Source organism: Eptesicus fuscus, chromosome 11 (genome assembly GCF_027574615.1).
Source record: "Eptesicus fuscus isolate TK198812 chromosome 11, DD_ASM_mEF_20220401, whole genome shotgun sequence".
NCBI lineage: Eukaryota > Metazoa > Chordata > Mammalia > Chiroptera > Vespertilionidae > Eptesicus > Eptesicus fuscus.
Genome location: NC_072483.1, coordinates 91,322,806 through 91,344,947, shown reverse-complemented (window position 1 = coordinate 91,344,947; position 22,142 = coordinate 91,322,806).

The following is a 22,142-nucleotide window of genomic DNA, read 5'->3' as shown; positions in this document are numbered from 1 at the left end:
TTCAGTGACTACAAAAGGAGGCCGAGCTCACTGGGTCAGGCACCGAGAGAAATACCCTGGAGAGAGGGCAGGCCCCTCGCCTGGAGGTGGCGGGGAAGCACAGGCTGGGTGTGCGGATCAGAGTCCAGACGCCTACCCTGGTGGGAAAATGGAAGACAAGAGTTGAAAAAGAGTACGGGCACAAATTTATACCTAGTAGGACTTTATTCCTTGGAAAGCAGGGACTCACTAAATGTTTCCATTTTTAAAAAAAATATATTTTTATTGCTTTCAGAAAGGAAGGGAGAGGAAGAGAGAGAAACAGCCATGATGAGAGAGAATCATTGATAGATTGCCTCCCGCACGCCCTCTACTGGGGAGCGAGCCTGCAACCCCGGGTAGGAACCGAACCATGTTTCATAGGTCAACGTTCAACCACTGAGCCATGCCAGACTAATTTTTTCCCATTTTAATGTGAAAAGGAAGTGATCAGAGTTTCTGGCTATTTATTCATCTATTCTTTTGTCCCGTCGATATAATCTTTTTCAGATGGTAAATTGTCAATGAACAAAAACAATTTCTATCTTGCTTGTTTAATGTCCAAATCAATGTGGAAGACTATGCTTAATATTTAGTTCATGTAAACAGCAGCTGTTATTAAAAATTCATGTGTTCTTAGTACGGAAAGAAAAAAATACACCCCATTGTTCTTAATATTTATTCAGCTAAACTACCATCTGCATCACCAAAGAAAAAGAAGAAACCCAGGCAACTGTGGCAAATCATTTGCCCAAGAAGACCGCTTTCTAATCCCACTGAAGTTATCGGGTGCTATCAGTTATCAGTGCATGGAGAGAAACTGATCATCTATTTCACTGACTTCCCATTTTTTCCAACATGCATCTGTATGTAGATTCCAGGGGAGTAGCATATATTTAAAATAGCTGAAGTTCTGGTTAAACATAATCCATCTTATTCCCCTCATATATATGTGTATATCTATATCTATATCTATATCTATATCTATATCTATATCTATATCTATATCTATATCTATGTCTATATCTATGTCTATAATTGATTTCAGAGAGGAAGGGAGAGGGAGAGAGAGAAACATCCATGATGAGAGAGAATCTTGGATCGGCTGCCTCCTGCACGCCCCCTACTGGGGATCGAGCCCACAACCCGGGCATGTGCCCTGACGGGGAATCGAACTGTGGCCACCAGGTTCATAGTGGGCCCTCAACCCCTGAGCCAGGCCGGCCGGGCTCCCCTCCTTCGTTGTCCTGTCTGTCCTCTGTGGGATCTCCTGGCCTGGGTAACCTGTCATACAGACAGGATGCGAGGTGGTGGCTTTTCACCACCCACCTGAGGGCCTGTGAGGAAGGGATGGGAAAGCTGCAGCAGTGAGAGGGAAGGAGGGAGGATGACTACCCTAGGGCCTCCTCTGTTGGCTCCCCTGGGAATACAAAGGGGGGGAGGGGAACAGGAGTTCTCATCGTTTCCAGAAATAGGACCGACTGCCAGCTCCTTCCCACCCTCCGCGGGAGCCTCGCTGTGGGTGAGGAACAGGCAGGCACACGCAGGCTGACTGCCTTCCGGCTGGTGACAGCTCGGATTCCAATGTACAGGACAGGGGCCCTTGCCAGGTTCCCGGGCCGGGGGGCGGGGGCGGGGGGGGGGGGAGCTGGGTGAGGCGACGGGAAACCACACAATGAAGCAGAGATAATGAGGGGGGAGGAAACTGGGCAGCAGATAGGGCACTGGGGGGCTGTGAGGAGGCTGAGTGGAGGGAAGGCTGGGGTGCCTCGGAGCGCGCTGTGGGCGTGGGCAGAGGAAGTGTGGGGGCCTGTGTGTGCAGAATGCACTGGGCAGGGCTGCTGTGCGGAGGGGGAGGGTGTGTGCAGCGGGGTGCGGGTGCGGGGGAGGGAAAGGAGTCAGCGGGAGGAACCTCGTGGAGTGCCAGGGACACCCTTTCACAGAGGAACTGCCAGCCGCCAGAGCCCGTCTCCGCGGTGGGAGCGGCCCAGGTCCCCGTGGTGGACTCTGGGGCAGATCCAACCGGGCCGCCGGCCAGCTGTCTGGCCCACAAAGGGAGGGACAGCTCTGGCTCTCACCACACCCTCCCCGCGATCTTTCCCAGGAACCGATGTTTTTCCTGGTGTGTTATCACAGCGCTGGTCCAGAGCAGGGATTCTTGGCAGGCGGGCTAGAGAGCAGGACTGTAAGTTACGTAGGAGGAAATCCTTTCTAGTCCTGTTTCTTCACGGGCTTTCTGGGGCCTTTGGGACCGACTATAGCATTTCTGTGCCTCGGTTCCCAAGTTTCCCAGTAGCAAAAAGACTATGTTAACCAGCGAAGAATCAACAACTGCTATGAACAATCATGATAAAGACCAGTGGGGGACAAATTCTAAACCAGCATGAGAAAGAACTTCTACTAATTAGAACCGTTCAAGCCCAGAAGAGGCGGCTGCAGGAGGAGGTCTCTGCCCTGTCTGCGGGAGTATTCACACAGAAGGAAGAGGGCCGGGGGTTGGGTGTTCAGGGGGAATTCCCTGAAGAGTTATGCAAAACCTCTGAGATGTTACGATTCTAGGACTACACGGTGCTTTAAGCAATACAGAACTATTTCAAATATTAAAGTGCCTTGGACACCTAAGGTAGTATAATGATCAACTAACGAAGAATGTCCCGTGTAATTAGCATTGTTCATGGACAGGTTGTATGCCTGGTACATAAATGCAGAGAGAACTTGGGGCTCCAGTCTCCCACAGGAACCCCGAAACCAACTGAACACGGAGACGAGGGCTCTGCGATGGAGCAGGGAGAGTAGTTAACAGACACCGGCTGGCACTCATCAGTCGTTCCTGATCACCCTGTTTCCTGAACACTCAGTGAGCGAGAAAGTGCGGCGCGGCGCTGAGCGCGTGCCGACGTCTTCTCTCCGGGACACAGCTTTCAGGTGCACCCGGTGCCGAAGCTCGCTGGGTGCGTGTGGGAGGAACGTACGGCAGCCCGCAGAGCTTCCTTAGCTTTCCGGGAACCCTCGATAAAGCTTCTCGAACGTGACTGTGCATTTTAACCCCCGGGGACCTGGTAAGGGCAGGTTCTGCTTCAGCAGGTCTGAGTGAGGTCTAAGGTTCCACATTTCTGAGGGGCGCTGACGACGCCTGTCCGTGGCCCCTCGGAGCGGCGGGGCCGTGGGTGAGAGCGGGGAGGGCGTTCTGGGCGCTCATCTCTTCCCTGGACACTCCGTGCAGCAGGGAGGTGAGAGTCAACACTGCGCCATCTGTGGAGTCACACGAGGAAACGTGTGAAAGGGGAGGGCTTGAGGCGCATCTGAAAAACAGTTTGGCTCTTTCAGGGGTGAGCGGAGGGAACAGGGGATCTGTGTGGGCGGACTGGGTCTCCTGGCGGTGGGGGTGCTGTGGGGTGCTGGGTGACGGCCAGGGGCTTCCCGGGAATCCCAGACGACACTGTCAAGTAGACAAAGTCTGTTCGAGGTCCTCTCACCTGCTGGTCTCTCCCTCTCAGAGCACGCCTTTCCCCCAGCGCGACTCACCTCTCCTCTTAGGACTTTGACCCCAACTGGCTGGGGGAGCCTCCCGGGGGAGCGGCGCGCTCCTGGGAGCCCGGGCCAGCAGCGGACACAAGGCGCTTCTCCTCCGCGTGTACCCAGCGTCGGGGGCCTGTGGACGCCCCGCCCGGCCTGCCCTCAGCGAGGAGAGGCTGTGTCACAGCGGAGACGGGGTGGCCTGGGAGGGAGGAAGTGGGGGCTCCCTGTGAAGCCGGGGGTGGGAGGCACGGCAGGAGGGAGGGGCTGGTTCTGCAAGGCCACTGGCATCCGTGGAAACAGCAGCTGAAGAGCTGGGAGAGGAGCGATCCGGACACTGAGCTGGAACAGTGCGCATGGGCGGACGCCCGGGGGGTCACCTTACCGCCCAGGACCACCGGTTTCAAAATGTGGCCGGCTGAGGTTAAAGTCACAGCGGAGTGCACGCCGCCACCGAGAACGGTTTCTACGCGACCTGCTGATACAGGGACGCTGCGCCGTCGCCCGGCCCTCGTTGGAATCGTGGGGGCTCATTTCCCCGAGAAACCTGGCGGCCGGGCCGTGCCTGTGCGGTCGGTGGCCCCGGCACCAAGGACGTTCTGAGGACAAGCGTGGCGTCCTCCCCGGAGGCGCTGGGGGACGCCGCCTGTGTGTGTCTAACGACGCTCCAGCCGCTCCCCTGAGTCCCACACGCACGCATGTGTCTGAGCTGCTTTACCCTATTTATATTTGTGGACCACGCAACATCTTGAGGGTAACGAGTTCCATATGTTTACTACCCACTGCAGAGAGTAATGCCATCTTTTATTTATCTCTAACTGTCACGGGATTGCTCGGTGCCTGGAGTTCCAGCACTGGGACGGGAGGGCGTCCGCAGCCCAGGGCGCAGCGGGCCGGGCGGGGCTGGCAGGTGAGGAAGGAGCGGCCCTGGGCACGGGGTTGGGGGGGTGGGGGGAGGGGAGGCCTGGGTGCTCCCTCGCTGGGGCAGAGGCAGCCTTGGGCAGGTGCATGAGCCGGTGCACAGGGCACAGCCGACTTCAGTCCCAGTGAGGCCCCCGCCCGCCCCTCCTCCTCACCAGGCCCTTGCCCGGCGCCCTGGCAGGACACACCTGGCACAGCGGTGCCCAGCAGCCTGGGCGTCCCCACAGGACAGTGTGGGCGACGCCCCGGGAAGCAGGTGCCCCGGAAGCAGCGCTGAGCACACGCTGGAGGCTGCCCACGCCCGAGAGGCTGGCCCTGATCTGCAAGCACCAGGGCCGGGGGGCCAGCGGTGGGTGAAGTGGGTGCAGCTGCCGTCACGACCTCTGACACCGCAGGTGCTAATGGGACCAGCAACTGAATTGTCACCAGCGTGTGTGCCGTCACTCAGCGGCACCTCTGCCCGCGGGTGTCCACGGCTTTCATCTACAGACAATGCCCTGCCCACCGGGAGGCCGGGAGCCCGGGCTCCCGCTCTGCCTGCAGGGTGAGCCTCCGCTGCCACCAGAGGCGGCCGGTGCCCCGACCAGTCCAGGCCTGAGGCCGGAGTACAGCTTCCTGCCGCGATGTGGGCGGACGCGCAGCCCGCAATGCCTCTGGCGTCGAGGAGGGGCCGCTGCCTCTGACCGCCTCCCGCCAAACAGGAGGCCACGTGGGACGCTGAGTAGGGAGACCGGGTGCCTCATGAGGGTGCGGCTGGGCCTTGCCTTGGGCTGAAGTGCGGCCGGTGCTCGGAGCGGGCCGCCCCGACAGGCCCTGGAACGTCCAGGAAGCGACCACACGCTCGTCTGGGGCTGAGACTGCTGACCGCTGCCCCGGTCTGTGTCCCAGAGGGGCGCCCGGGTCCTGGGCCCGTGCCCTCCCTGGGCGGCCGCAGGAGCGCCTGCGGGAAGGTGGCCGCCAGCCTGGCCTGGGCTCTGACTACAGCCGGCCCCGGGCCCACGAGCGCTCAGGCCGCTCTGACGCGCTCTCTCTATTCGGGGTGAGGAGCTCAGAGCCCACGTCTCACAAAGGGGACGGTCCCCCGCAGCTCCGCCCGTCAGGGAACGCGGCGGGTTCGGGACCACGCCAGCTCGGCCCGGCGGTGCCCTGTCCCTGAGGGGACACCTGTCCCCACTCTGCCGCCGAAGCAATAGCACCGGCCCCGCAGACGCTGCGCCACAGCGGTCCCCCAGAGCTGGGCCTGGCTCCGCTCAGCGCGCTGGGCACTCGCTCAGCCACCAAACCCAGGGCGAGCGAGGCTCCCGCGGTGGGCCTTTCATCGCTTCACCGCCTGGGGGGGTGGGGGGGGGCGGCCTGCGGCCCAGCGAGGGGCCTGCCCTTACACTAAACACTGGCCGCCCCCTTTAGGCTGCGAACTGGAGAGACGTTGTGGCTGCTGATAGAACTGTCTGGAAAAGGCCATGCGAACGCTCAGTCCTCTGCCGAGACTGACTGGTCTCAAGGTCCCGAGAAAGCCGATGGGGCCAGATTCCCAGCATCCTGCCCGTCCTGTCCCCACGCCGACGGCGCAGGCCCCGGCTCCTGCAGACTCGCTCCTGCCCCAGATGGACCCCTCTGTCCCCAGGGAGGGAGGAACGCATCATAGGGCGTGACTGCACCGCTCCAGCCCGTGGGCACCACTTGACCTCTGACCCCTCAGGGCTGTCCACGGCCCCGCTGCCGGGGATGCGTTTCCAGGGGATGGTGTTTCTCCTCCGCTCTGATCGGCCCACTCTGGCCTCAGCACGGTGGCCTCCCCACGGCCCCAGGTGTGTGCCTGGCTGGCGGCCAGGTGCAGCGGCCAGTGGTGGCCTTTTGTCACCAGCTACTCCGCAACCCGCTGGCAGTCGGGCATCTGACGGGCCTTCCCTGCTCCGCCGCCGCGGACACTAGGGCTGGGCGCTGAGGTGGCCTCCTCGGCCCCCGCTCTGCCTCCCACTCCAGCTCCCCTCTTCCTCCTGGGCCAAGGCAACTCGGTCAGTGGGTGCATTCTCCCCAGGAGGGTCCTTTCCTCCCACTGACCCCTGGGGACGGCGAGGGTGCAGGGGGCGGAAGGTGGAGTTTTATCAGGAAATGCATGACCCTACTCTGTCCATCCCCAGGCACGATGCTTTCCTTCTTCCCCGGCAACCCCGGCCAGCCTGGCTGATTCATCTACGACCTCTGTGAGCAGTGAACGCTCTTGTCACTGACTGATTTCAATGTTCTCGTTTCTTCCACCAGAACACATGCCGCCGGGGCAGGTCACTGGTTTACGTGTACGCAGAGGACAATGCGGACGCCTCGCCGTTCCGGACACCGTCCCCGCCCTGAACAACAGCCTGGACTACAGGACCGCCGCCCAGCTCAGAGCCCACGGCGGTGGTGCCAGACGGTGCCGGTGACTCTCACACTCTCTTGTGGACGCGGCAAGATTCTGCCAAGAACATGTGACAAACAATGGGAACGAGTGGGATCCAGGCACCGTGTGTTCCCTGCGCGCCGCCCTGCCGGGTGAGAGCTGCTTCCTTTGCCAGTTGCCATCCCGCGTGTGGGGCCCACGGTGTGATTCCCGCCGGGAGAGTGTGCCCCCAATGGCCTCTCCTCAGGGGGCACATGGGGCCCACAGAGAGCCCAATGGCAGCGGAGAGGGGAGGCCGCTCCGGCAGGGCCGCCTGTTGGAGCTGATGCTGCTGAGAGCGTGAGCATGTGCCAGGGGGTTGCTGGGAAAGGGCCTCTCACGCGTCCTACTGTGCTCAGCCCCACGCGGTGCGATTCCAGGTCAGGAGGCTCTGGTCCTGCAGGGGCATGCTGGCTCACAGGGCCTGTGTGCGTGCGTGTGCGTGTGTGTGCACGTGTACACATGGCCGTTCAGAACCTTTCAAGCATTCCGACCAGGCAGTGGAAGAGTTGTTTTCTCACGTAGTGAGGAGGGTTTCTGGGGTTCCCATAACGCACAACCTCGGAGGTCTTCGTATCAGTCAGGGTGCGGCCGTTCCCATACTAGTGCAGCGCTTCACATACTAGCATCTTCCCGAACACACGGTAGCTGCTGCTCATGGAAGCTCCATGCGGCTTGGGGGCCTGGAGACGGAGATAGTTCCCCGACAGGCCTCGTCCTGGCCGCGGGCCACTGGACACGACACGTCATTGCTGTGAGGGAGTTTGTGGGCGATTCGGCAAACGGCTCTGGAGTGCCCACTCTCTGCAGGTATTGGACGAGACACGGAGAGCACACGGATGCTCCCATGTCTGCCCATGAAGAGCTGTAAGTCCGGGGGGTGGGCAACCATGAATAGGCCTGTGAACCAATCGTTACTCTACATGTGGGCAGGTATACAAGATGTTACATGAAATGCAGAGGAGGAAATGACTAATCCTGCCTGGGATTAGAAAAGAAAATTGAGCCTGACTGGCATGGCTCAGGGGTTGAGCACTGATCTATGAACCAGGAGCTCACGGTTCGATTCCCGGTCAGGGCACATGCCCAGGTTGCAGGCTCGATCCCCAGTGTGGGACGTGCAGGGGGCAGCCGATCGATGATTCTCTCCCATCATTGATGTTTCTATCTCTCTCTCTCCCTCTCCCTTCCTCTCTGAAATAAATGAAAATAAAAAAATAAAAAGAGGACAAACATTAAGATAAATTGTGTGCTTTGCTTACATATTTCAGGTGGTGATTATAGCGAATAAAGAATAAGGTTTGGCCGAAACTGGTTTGGCTCAGTGGATAGAGCGTCAGTCTGCGGACTGAAAGGTCCCAGGTTCGATTCCGGTCAAGCGCACGTACATTGGTTGCGGGCACATCCCCAGTAGGGGGGTGTGCAGGAGGCAGCTGGTCGATGTTTCTCTCTCATCGATGTTTCTAGCTCTCTATCCCTCTCCCTTCCTCTCTGTAAAAAATCAATAAAATATATTTTAAAAAAAAGAATAAGGTTTGCATAAACTCATCTAAAGGAAGCCGGGCTTATGCTCCATGCCCGGGGATCTCTGCACAGCAGCGCAGAAAAGAATCCTCTAGAAAAGTGCCTCAAGCCTGGGATGCTTCCTATTTATTTTTATTTTTTTAGATCTAACTCTCTCTTCTGTAGAAAAGCACTGCCTGCTTGTCTTTCCATCTTTTCTTGCAAAAGACGGTATCACCGGAGAAAACTATTTAGCCACCTATTTTCGCCTTCGCCCGAAACTTGTATATGCCACTAACTCCCCTGATGGGACTGTGTCAGGGGCGCTGTCTTTGTGGGAGGTGAGGGAAAACAACTCCATCTGGAAATCGGGAATACGAATGTATATGAATAGACAGGTGACATTTATAGATCCAAATATACCCATGAATAGAGACAGTTGGCATCAAGTCATTAAGCATAAAGATGCCGTGGGTGTTTACAACCTTTTTTTTTTTTTTAAAAAAAGGTATTATTTGCATTAAAAATATGCTTTCTAATTTCCAAAATAGTGTGTGAAATGAATTAGGAAAGTTGGGTTAAACAATAAAGGGAGGAAAAATGGGGAAAGTATCCATATAAATAGCACAGTCTGTGTGTTCTCAGCCTTTAATATAGCATATGGAGGAAGATGGACATTGTTTTTCCAATTCGGGCTCTGCTCGGCTCCCCGTGTCAGTTTGTCCAAGCCCCTTCCTCTCCCCAAGCCTCTGTCTCTTATCACCAAAATAAAGCGAGCGAGAGCGAGCGAGAGCGAGCGAGAGAGAGAGAGAGAGCAAGGAGAAGCCAGCACCGCTGTGCCATGCACCCAGCTAAGCAGTCCCCATGTCCCACCCAGCCCCAGCACTCCATCACTATTACTGTTTAAAACACCTTGTGTTATTTTGTACAGATCAATTGTGTGGGCCCTTGCTATTTTCCCCTGCCCTTTTGTTTGCTTGCTTGTTTGAAGGATGTTGGTAGGTCGTTTTGCTAACTGGTGCCTTATCTGCTTAGAATTTCTTGTGTGGTATCTGCCAACATGACTGGAATCCCCAGCATCTAGGAGGTGCACTTTGAAAGCTTCGGGTGCTGGTTGAAGTTTTAGTTGAGCCAAAACCCTTTTCAAGGGGGTTTACTGTGGCAGGTGACCATTCATAAGAGGAGGTGGTGGCCTGCCTCAGAAAGACTGGCAAAGAACACACGTCTCAAGCTGTGGCCAGAGAGAGAGGGGACGAGATGGACAAAGAAATAAGTGTGCTATATGGTTTTTTGAGAGAGAAGGTACTTGCCATAAGTGACCAAGGGTATGTGAAAATAAAACTAGGCTGATGTTCCCTCAATCTGTGAATGCTAAATAAAGACTCCATTGCTTACCTACAAACAACCCAAGGACCTTAATGAGAGCTTCAAGGGACTTAGTGAGACTTTCAAGGATCTTAGAATTTCAAAGACATGAAAAAGGACCAGTCAGAATGAAATATACACTAAATGAAGTAAAAATTATTTACAGGGATTAAGCAATAGAGTAGAGGATTCTGAGAATCAAATCAATGATTTGGAATATGAGGAACCAAAAAACACCCAATCAGAAGAGCAAAAAGAAAAAAAAAAATCCCAAAATAGGAAGATAGTGTAAGGAGCCTGTGGGACAACTTCAAGTGTACCAACATTCGAATTATGGGGGTGCCAGAAGGAGAAGAGGGAGAGAGAGCAAGATATTGAAAACCTATTTGAAGAACTAATGACAAAAACGTTCCCCTACTGCCCTAGCTCAGTGGTCGGCAAACTCATTAGTCAGCAGAGCCAAATATCAACAGCACAACGATTGAAATGTCTTTTGAGAGCCAAATTTTTTTAAACTTAAACTTCTTCTAACACCACTTCTTCAATATAGACTCGCCCAGGCCATGGTATTTTGTGGAAGAGCCACACTCAAGGGGCCAAAGAGCCACATGTGGCTTGCGAGCTGCAGTTTGCCGACCACTGCCCTAGCTGGTTTGGCTCAGTGGATAGAGTGTTGGCCTTCAGACTGAAGGGTCCCAGGTTCGATTCTAGCCAAGGGCACATGTCCAGGTTGCAGGCTCAGTCTCCAGTGGAAGGGGGGTGGGGGGCGTGTAGGAAGCAGCTGATCAATGATTCTCTCTCATCATTGAAGTTTCTATCTCTCTTTCCTTTTCCCTTCCTCTCTGAAATAAATTATAAAATAAAAAATAAAACATATCCTCAGGTGAGGATTTAAAAAATAAAAATAAAAACTTCCCCGACCTGGTGAAAGAAACAGACTTACAAGTCCAGGAAGCGAAGAAAGTTCCAAAATAAGATGAACCCAAAAGAGGCCCACACCAAGACACATCATAATTAAAATGTCAAAGGTTAAAGACAATGAGAGAATCTTACAAGCAGCAAGAGAAAAGCAGTTAGTTACCTACAAGGGAGCTCCCATATGACTACCAGCTGATTTCTCAACCAAAACTTTGCAGGCCAGATGGGAGTGACAAGAAATATTCAAAGTGATGAATAGCAAGAACCTACAACCAAGATTACTCTACCAAGCAAAGCTGTAACTTAGAATTGAAGGTCAGATAAAAGGCTTCACAGACAAGAAAAAGCTAAAGGAGTCCATCACCACCAAACCAGTAGTACATGAAATGTTGCAGAGTATTCTTTAAGAAGGAGAAGGGGAAGGGGAAGAAGAACGAGGAGGAGGTGAAGGAGAAAGAGAAAAACATGAACAATACAATGGCAATGGCAATGAATACATATTTATTAACAACTGAATCTAAAAATCAAAATAAATGAACAAGAAATGAACAAAATAAACTGATAAATACAATAGAACCAGAGGCATGGAAACATGGAACAGACTGACGAATCTCAGAGGGAAGGGGTGGGGCTGGAAGAGATTAACCAAAGAATTTACATGCATTGAATCTAAAAATCAGAATAAATGAACAAGAAATGAACAAAATAAACTGATAAATACAATAGAACCAGAGGCATGGAAACATGGAACAGACTGACGAATCTCAGAGGGAAGGGGTGGGGCTGGAAGAGATTAACCAAAGAACTTACATGCATACTAAAGGCCCAATGCATGAAATTCGTGCAAGAGTAGGTCCTTCCCCCGGCTGCCAGCACCGGCTTCCCTCTGGCACCCAGGACCCGGGCTTCCCTCGCACCCCTGGCTTCATCTGGAAGGTCGTCCGGAAGGACGTCCAGTCTAATTAGCATATTATGCTTTTATTATTACAGGTTATTATAGATATGCATTACCTATGGACACAGACAATAGGGTGGTGAAGGCCTGGGGCAGGGTGGGAACTGGGTGGAGGGGTTTAATGGGGGGGTGGGAAGGAGGGAGGAAGACATCTATAATATTCTCAACAATAATGATTTAAAGAAACAGAGATATATTCCCCAGGAAAAATAAATAAAAAATGCCCACGTATAGCCATTGTGAAAATATACAGTCAGAACTTTTAGGACAAAAGGACAAACTCATGGGAGTGATCCATACACTAGGGGAGAATCCTAGGCCAAGGCACAGCCACAGTTCTAAACCCTCGGGATAAAATAAACGATCCCCCTGACTGTTTACCACATGCTTGCTGCAGAACTTTTACTTGAGGGACTGGGGTGCAGCAAAGAATTTTTAAAAATCCATTCTGCGCTTTCCTCACATCCAGTGTGGATGTTGAATTTCTTTACTGGAACTGCTCATCTGTAAGATACCAGCTGAGGTGGGATTCAAAGGCCTCTTAGGGTTCAAGCACGGCTGTGTTCTACTTGTGTGCCAGTTCTGCACACAGACTAGTACGCACACCGCCCCATTTACAGCTCCAGGCCGCTGTTTCTCATTCTCTCAACGGTTGATATTTGGGGCCAGATAATTCTTACTGTGGGGCTGTGCTGTGCATCCCTGTTCTCAGCAGAAACTTTGATACTGAAAACTATTCAATATCTGGTAGCCAACAGCACCCCGTTTCTCCCCAGACCACCCCTCCCTTGCAGCTGTGATAACCAACTCTATTTCTAAACATTGCCCGATGTCTCCTGGGAACAAGAACCCTCCTGGGTTGAACAATCACTGCTTTAGGCTGAGACGAGGACCTTCAGGGACGGAGGAAGGGAAGACTCGGAGAGAGGGAGGATAATGGCTTTCTCAGGATCCAGAAATTCGTCCTCAAAGTTCTCTCTATGGACGTTATCCAAAGAGGCTTACGCGCACTTTTAGGAAACTGGTTTTGATTCCAAGCAAGCCAATCTAATCTAATAATAGACAAATATGCAAATTGACCGCACCTTCGCTACACCTAAGCCACACCCACCAGCCAAGCCACGCCCACCAACCAATCAGGACGAGTATGCAAATTACCCCAACAAAGATGGCGGCTAATTTGCATATCAAGACAGCGTGGAAAGAAGCCAAGAGCTGCAGAAAGGAGTAAAGCTTCGAAGAAGCAAGCAAGCCGGGGGGGGGGGGGGGCGGGGAGGAGAAGGGAGGAGCGGAGGCGGGGCCGGGGGCGAACGGAAACGCAGGTGGGCTGGAGGAGAAGGCGGCAAGGGCGGCAAGGGCGGGGCGGAGGCGGGGCCGGGGGCGAAAGGAAACGCAGGTGGGCTGGAGGAGAAGGCGGCAAGGGCGGCAAGGGCGGGGCGGAGGCGGGGCCGGGGGCGAAGGGAAATGCAGGCGGGCTGGAGGAGACGGTGGGGCGGGCAACAAGGGAGGAACGGAGGCGGGGTAGAGTGCAGCAGGAAATCCTATTGCAGGATTTTTCCTGCAACGGGAAAGCTAGTCTTATAATAAATATTATTTTAAACTGGAAGTTATAGCTGCTCTTCTGCAGATGTCTTAATGGATTCGAGATTTGTCTTGAAGGATGCTATGGATTCACCCACTGTTTTCTTAAACAGTGTGGCACTGCCGGCTTTCCCCTTGGCACAGCACACCTGATGCTTTGCTTTCTTCCCCCAAACCTTGCAAACTGCTTGGCTACGCTGCTGAAAATCCAGTTTAGCAGGATACTTGTCTTCTTCCTGTGGTTGTCAAACTGAAGAACCCACGTTGTCTACTAGGTAGGAAAGCAACTATTTTACATCTAAACGTAGTTGAGGCACAGCTTCCTAGGTCCATTTTACCATGTTGCCACGCAGGCTGGAAATATCCTGCTCCTGGCAGAGTCGTACTCTGCATACAACAGTGACCACTGAGCAGTCTGATGACCACACCTCATGCCTTAGGAATGACGAGGAAGTCATACACCTTCTTCTGAAGCTTAAGGACACGCCTCATCCACACCTTCGCGTGACTTGATTGTGCTCCCGACATGGAGTAACGTGACACATGGTGAGGTTGGCTGCTTGTGTTTTGGTGGTAGCGCCCCCCTCCCCGCCTTCTACAACTTGTTTCAACCGGCATTTACGGAACACGCACTGTGGGCACGGGTGTGTGCCAAGTGTAAGCAGATTTTATTCTCACAGGAAAATGAGGTGTCTTTATTTTAAAGCCGCGCTGCAGTGAATGTTTTCCCTGTCGTTTTGCTATCGGTGAAGATTAACTAACACAAAAGCTATTGGTTTCCATCTGTAGATGCAAGACAGAAACCAAGACATGGGAGAGAAGAAATCTACAAACGGTCGGCTGGGCCTTTATGAAGCCGAGCACCTCGCGCTGTAGGACTGAAAGACGTGGTGAGAATTGTTTCCTGTGGCTTTGCTACTTGTCACCAAGAAGACCAGACAAACAAACAAGCAAGCAAAACGCACCCAAAACCAGGAGCTCTGAGGCCCAGCCTTCATTTTCGCCTGGATAGAAGGCAGGCCCAGAGAAATGTCACAGGCAAAACTCTTGAAACGTCCATAATGTCAGGTGAGTTCTGGGGGGAAATGGATACTTTCTGGCCTATAAATCATTCACCGTATTTTCCCATATTTGCTACTGATCTGTTAGTAATATGTCAAATAGCAGTATAGGAATAGCATACATATTGCTGATGCGTTTAATGTTTCTAGAAGTGCGAGCTTTAGCTGTGCTTGCCTTTGGCTTCCGTGTCTGTTAGCAGGGCCTCCGACCTGCGCTGCCTTACCGGCTGTGCGGGAGCCGGGGAGCCATCCCGATACAGGTGCCCGCAGCTCCTGTGCCGCAGGGACGAGCTGGAAGCTCTCTGAGAGGGGGTGTCTGGGACCCATAGCAAGCGTGACAGCGACGGCACGTGGGGCCTGTTTTCAGGGCCCCTTAGGCACGCGGTCTCCCAAACTCACCCACATCCTTGAAGCTCCTCCACCCCGACCCCAGTCACGTGCCCTCTCTCCAGCCCCGGGAGAAGTGCCTTTGGCAGGAGTCAGATCATGGCCCATTCCCGCCCCAGTGAGAGAGCCCGCAGCGGCAGGTGGCCTCTCGCTCTCCCAGGGCACAACCGCCCCCCCACCCCGCCCCTCGACTGGGAGTGGTCCAGGCACCTGAGCCTTATAAAGTACCTGCCGAAGGTTTCTAACCTCAGCTCTGCGTGCCACAGCAAACAGTCCATTCACCATCGTTAACAAACAGTACCATTTAAAGACATCCTCTCTTGCTCTTCTCATTCCTTTCTTTTTGTGTGGGTTCTAATTCTTGTTTCTTGATTATTCTTTCCTAGGAAATGGGTTAAAAGCTGATTACTAGATGTCGGCGAAGGAAAGGAGGCTCTCGAGATGGGTGTGAGCGAGGGGCTGCCCACGTGAGTCCGGGTGCTGCCGGGAGAGGAATTTCTGTTTGGCACAGGGATGGGTGGTCGCGACCGTGGAGCCAATAGACAGTAGCGTGTTCCCTGGTGCTGGCAGCGGAATTCCTGCTCGGTAGCCACAGCCCGGTGCCTTCCTGTGACGGCCGCTCAGGAAGGAGGGAGGGGGTACAAGTCACTGCTGGGGCTGGATTGCCCCCCCACCCCCCGCACACACACCACAATTCGCATGTTGAGCCCTGACCCCCAGCATCTCAGAGGGGGACCTCATTTGGAAGTAGGGCCCTGGCCGATGTCTCTAGTTGAGATGAGGTCGTACTGGAGGGGTGGGGCTGTGACCCCCCATGCCCGGGGTCCGAAGGAGAAGGGAAACTCGGCACCGTCGCACACGGGAAGACCACGTGCAGACGGTTATGCTGCCGCGAGCCGAGGACTCTCCGTGTTCCACTCTCCCCTCCCCTCGTCATGCCTCCCTCCCACCAAGACAGCAAAGGACCTCATGTTCAGCATTTTCCCTTGTAAATCCATCAATCGGTGGCTGTTTGGAATCAGGGCCTTCACGTGACTGCTTTCCCTGTCACAGAAGGGAGGGCGTGCTGCTCTCTGGAAGGACAGCAGGTGCGAAAAGGCAGATGCCGAGGGTCCTTCTGTCCAGACACAGGCACTCCCTCGCCTCCCCCCCGCCCCTGACTGCCCTTTCCCCTTTCCTTCCTAGGGCGTGGGTGGGAAGGGCACAGACAGGGTCACCTGAAGACCATCCTAACGGTGCGGTGATTTCAATCCTTGGAGGGCGACTAGAGGGGGCCAGTTAGAAAAGGTGGCCATAGCCGAAACCGGTGTGGCTCAGTGGATAGAGCGTCGGCCTGCGGACTGAAGGGTCCCAGGTTCTATTCCGGTCAAGGGCATGTACATTGGTTGCGGGCACATCCCCAGTGGGAGGTGTGCAGGAGGCAGCTGGTCGATGTTTCTCTCTCATCGATGTTTCTAGCTCTCTATCCCTCTCCCTTCCTCTCTGTAAAAAATCAATAAAAATATTAAAAATAAATAAATAAGAAAAGGTGGCCATGGCGTTCCTCTCGCCCCGACACCTCCTGCTGGGCCCGGACAAGGCTCCCGTTCTGGACAATCATTTCTCCGCAGATGGCAGGCCCACCTTGCCTCACCCCAGGCCCTTTAGGCAAACAGTCTCTTCCCCGGGGCATGGGCAGAGGGTAAAACACTCAGGCCAGAGAGCCAGGCCGGGAGCATGGGCTCAGGTCCCGAGGGCAGACACTGAGCCAAATAAGCCGGCACCTGAGGCCGGAGTGAAGAACAAGGAGCTGAGTCCATGGCACTCACATCAGGGACATCACTCACACTGACCTTAGTTATGGATGTTGACAAAAGGGCAAAATGAGAAGGAAAAACACAGAGGTAATATTTATGTCTAATTTTATGTAGTGCAATGATTCAGTCTATAATAAAATGTTAAAACTTAAATGTGAAAATTAAATCCTATTTCAAGTTGTGCTTGATGAGAGCAGTACACTCTGACATAAATTCGGGGCTCCTTAACCCGGTTCCCACAGCACGGGAGCTGCTCACACCCCAGACTCCCGGCAGGGCGGCCTCTTCCGCACGCCTCCCACAGCTCGCCTTGGCTCTCACGGGCACAGAACCCACGTGCTGAGTTCCCAACCCTGAATTCTGACACTTCTCGTAACAATTTCTCCTTAATAATCTCAACTGTGTACCATAATTAACTTTTAAAGATTTATTCTTTTTTAATTTTTAAAAAATGTATGGACTTGAGAGAGAGAGCGAGCAAGAAAGAAACATCGACTCATTATTCCGCCCATCTGTGCACTCACTGGTCCGATTCCTGCGTGCGCCCTGACTGGGGATCGAATCCACAACCCTGGCCCATTGGGACAACGCTCTAGCCGAGGCCTGTAATTAAGTTTTGTGACATTTTCCCTGCATTTTCAGAGTATTTAAATATGGGGTTTACAACCATTTGTAAACGTCTGAGCCTGCAGTTAACCCACTCCACTTCGTTACATTGAAGCCCACCACCCAGGGCCAGGGACCCTGTCTTTCTCGGCGGCACTCCCGAGAGAGCGGTCTCTATTCGGAAGAGGGTGAGGGCAATCCAGAGGAAAGAGCACAAGGTGGATTTTGTATTCTGCACCCCGTCCTGGTCCTTCAGTGTTGAAGATTTCAGAACTTCCCCTGCTCCCACTCCACAGCGTCCCACCTCACCGGCCCCAAACTGAACCCTCGCCCCGCCGGAGAGAGGGCCGTGCACGGATTTAAACCGTTCCGCCTGCACAGGGTCCCCACGTGCCCCTGTCTGGTTTCAGGGTGCCACTGCCCGCTGCTTTCTCTGGCCCTGTTTGTCACGGCTGCTTTCTCAGCCTCAGAGAACATCATGTTCCTCTGGGGAAATTTACTCAGAATAAACCCCCAGACACAAATTCTCTGGGAAAGAATAAGATGACACGTTTTTCAAAAACAAGTGTTGATGTTTCCTTTAAGCTCGAGCTTCGTTTCTCTCAGGACAGCCGGGGTGTGGTGGGGGGGGGGGGGGGCGGGGATCGAATGATGTATCGGGTTGCAGTTCAGCCTTCTTTGGCCTCATCACTATGATGATTGCTATTAAGTTCTTAGCCGACATTTCTATGATTCAATCTCAGAAATGGTTTTTAGAGTTTCATGATCATCTCCTTAATTGTTTCTGTCTTTCAGGCTTTTACTCTGAAATCAGCTACTGTCCTTTCTTCAAACTGTCTGAAAATTGAGACTTAAATTTTATTACCAAGTAGCTGAGTGGAACAGTCCCCTCCTGGGATTCTAAGGGAGGCCCTGCCTCCAAGAGATGCTGTCTTATCAGAGAGCAGGGCCGGAGCCCAGGATCCAGAGCCGGGCCGGAGCCCAGGATCCAGAGCCGGGCCGGAGCCCAGGATCCAGAGCCGGGCCGGAGCCCAGGATCCAGAGCCCAGGATCCAGAGCCGGGCCGGAGCCCAGGATCCAGAGCCGGGCCGGAGCCCAGGATCCAGAGCCGGGCCAGAGCCCAGGATCCAGAGCCGGGCCGGAGCCCAGGATCCAGAGCCGGGCCGGAGCCCAGGATCCAGAGCCAGGCCAGAGCCCAGGATCCAGAGCCGGGCCGGAGCCCAAGACATGAGCGGCTCTCCCTCTTGCTCACAGCTTATCAGAGGATAACGCACCGAGGTTTTGGCAGAAGCATCCTGCCTGCCCACGGCTTCGTCTCAGTGTGTACTCAGTGTGGCCCAAATTACACATCAAGTCTCGTCTCCTTTTGTCTACCAATTCTTCACCTGTTGCCAAGTGTCCCAGGCAGTTATTTTGTTTGTTTTAAAATATATTTTTATTGATTTCAGAGAGGAAGGGAGAGGGAGAGAGAGATAGAAACATCAATGATGAGAAAGAATCATTGAATGGATGCCTCCTGCACGCCCCCTACTGGGGATCAAGCCCACAACCTGGGCCTGTGCCCTTGACTGGAATTGAACCTGGGACCTTCAGTCCGCAGGCTGACATTCTATCCGCTGAGCCAAACCAGCTAGGGCAGTTCCTTAGTTCTTACCATCAGTTTCTAAGAGTTCTTGGGCTCTCCAGGCCAGCACGGAGCACTCCTAATGTATCTCTCACAGCACTCAATGGCAGTTCATGAGAAACAACCAAACTCCCCAAGGAGCCCCCAGAAATGGATAGCATTGTTGTGAGTTTTCATGTACCCATCCCTTTTTCCCCACCGTCCTTCCTTCCCCCTCTTCCTCCAAGCAGAAGCTATTAGACGGATAAATGATGTCACCTGTAGAGAAGGAGGTAACACCCAGCTACCTAACTTACAGCTTCCTCTGTGGCTCGGTTACAGTTTCACTTAAAGCAGAGGGTTCTCTGTTCCTTTAAAGTTCTCTTTATCCCTATAATTCTTGCCTAAAAGGTTGGGACTTGGAGGAACTGAAATAAGCAAAGAATAATCTCCTCTAGCAAAGGGGCAACGCTGGTTCTCCATTCAAAGAGCAAAACTGGTTTTGCGAAGACTCATAGCGACCCATTTGTCCCTTGGCTCTGAAAGCAATGGGGTGGACCTCAACGATCCTTCTAATGTGACGGTTTGCTTTGTGACTGTGATCGTCACACGTAAACAATGCCAGGCAGAGAAGCGTCAAGGCTGCAGGGTGTGCAGGGGCAGGTCCAGACACCAGCAGGCAGGTGCTGCTTCTCTTTGCCACAAGGGGCAGATCCATGTGGCCGCCACGGTCGGTACCTGCTGGTCCCTAGGCATTACACGGAGCTAGCGGCAAGGGGCTACAGGTTGCAAGTGGGAGATGAGTACTGGCCATAGGAAACAGGAAACTGGAGACCGGTCACCAAAGCCGTTCCGTTCATTGTGCCGGACTGTGCGTCCCTGGCTGGGACTATGTTACCTGGCTGGCCAGTCCTGCATTGGCTCTTGGGCTTTAGCTTCTAAAAGGTACCACCTAGCCCCTGTCAGTGCTTATACTGTACAACTGATAGTGCTGCGTCACCGTCATCTTCAGCGTCACCACCATCACCACCAAATCAGCAGCTCTCCCCTTGATGTAGACTAGTCCTCCTTTCCCAGCTTCCCGGGACTACACTCTCCTGGGACTTGAGAATGTACTCTCTTCTAAGCAGGTTGTTGAGATGGTTTTCGGGAGTTGACACCTTTACTGACTTTCTGCAGCTTTTGTCTAACATTCCTAGCATACATGCATTGGAATTTATGGGCAAATGTACTGCGTCCTACAACCATGAGGATAGTATGGAAGGAAGCTATTAGATTTATCTACCACAATCATTTGTTTGTTCTCATTGGTGGGAGGTAAGGAGGAATGCTTGGGGGCGGAAGGGGGGTAGGAAAAGAGATAGAAAAGTTGCTTCTGCAACATGCAGCCTTTCCCAGAGGAAAAAATAGACAACCTGTCTCTAGTGGACATTGTTTCCACACCCTATTACAGTATTGAAAAGGACAGGAACTCCTGAGAGAGCTTTCAGATCGCATTAGTTTTCATAGTTCAGCCCTGCCCATCAATGGCATTTAAAGAAAGTTATACAGGGGACTCCCTCAACCTGATAAAAGTCATCTACAAAAAGCCCACAACATCATACATGATGGAGAAATACTAGATGCTTTCCCCTTAAAATTAGGAAAAAGACAAGGAATATCCATTTTTGCCACTTCCGTTCAACACTGTACTGTAGGCTCTAGACAGATTGAAAAGGAAAAAGCAAAGCTATCTTTATTTGATCTAGTATATAGAAAATCCTAAGGAATCCATTAAAAATAATAGAATAAATAATGTTGAACATTGCAGAATATAAGATCAATATACAGATATCAATATATTTCTCTATATTAGTAATAAACAATGTGAAATAGAAGTTAAAAAACAATATCATTTATAGCAGCATCAAAAGGAATAAAATAGAAATAAATGTAACAAAATAAGTAAAAGATTTTTACACTGAAAACTCTAAGACATCATTGAAATAAATTAAACAAGACCTAAATAAATGGAAAGACACACCAGGTTCATGAATTGGAAAACTTAATATTGTTAAAATGGTGGTATTCCACAACTTCATCTACAGATTGGATGTAATACACATCAGAATCCCAGCTGGCTTTTTTTTTTCCCCAGAAATGGTCTCACACTTCCCTATTTCAAAACTTGCTACAAAGCTACAGTAATCAAGACAGTGTGGTAGTGGCATAAGGATAGACATGTAGATCGATGAACTAGAATTACAAGTCCATAAACAAACTCTCACTTTTATGGTCAATTGATTTTCTATAAGGGAGCCAGCCAATATACTCAAGGGGACAACTAGCTATCTCCACGCAAAAGAATGAAGTTGGATCCTGACCTTGCATCATATAGAATAATTGCTTCAAAATGGATCGAAGATCTAAATGGATGAGTTAAAAATTACAAAACCCTTAGAAGAAAACATAGGAATAAATCTTTGATTAGGCAATGGTTTCTTAGATATGTCACCAGAAACACAAGCAATAAAAACAAAAGAAGACAGACATCATCAAAATTCAAAACCCCTGTGTTTCACTTTTTCAAAAAAGTGAAAAAACAACCCGTAGAATGGGACACAACATTTGTAACTCACATATCTGATAAGGGACTTGTATCAGGATATATAAGGTATTCTTAAAATTCAATAATAAAAATAAAAATAACCCACTTAAAAATAAGCAAAGGACTTGAATAAAGATTTCTTTAAAGAAGATGTACCAATGACCAACAATCACATGGAAGATGCTCAACATCATTAATCACTAGAAAAAATGCAAATCAAAACAATGAGATACTGCTTCACACCCAGTAGGATGGCCTATCACAAAAAATGTGGACAAGGAGGTAAAGGAATGTAACCCTTATTCTTCGTTGGTGGAAATGAAAGTGACACAGTTTATTCAGAAGACAGTTTCGGTTCCTCAAAAAGTGAAACATCGAGTACCATCTGACCCAGCAATTCTCGTCATCGATATCCACCCAGGAGACTTGAAAACACACGTCCACACAAAACCTGTGCATGAATATTCATAGCTGCATTATTCATAACAGCTACAAAGGAGAAAGACCCCAAGAGATTTTTTTGATATCTCTTTGAGTCACTAAAGTTGAAGTTAAATGTATCCTAACACCCCCTCCCAGGAATATGTCTGGGATTGGTAATATATCCTTATTTTTTCAGATTTCCTTCATTCCCAATGTACTCTGACTGATCATTCACAAAAGGATATTAAACTTTAAAGATTTCCAAACACCTCTGGGGAGGGAATTTGTACAAGTGTTCACATGTTTCTATTTTAAACAATTATTTATATCTGCAGTACTTTTGACATTTAACAACTGATGAATGGATAAACAAAATGTGATATATATATACACACACACACAATAGAGTATTATTTGGCCATAAAACTAAATGGTGATGGATGAACCTTGAAAGTATGCTTTGTGAAAGAAGTCAGACACTGA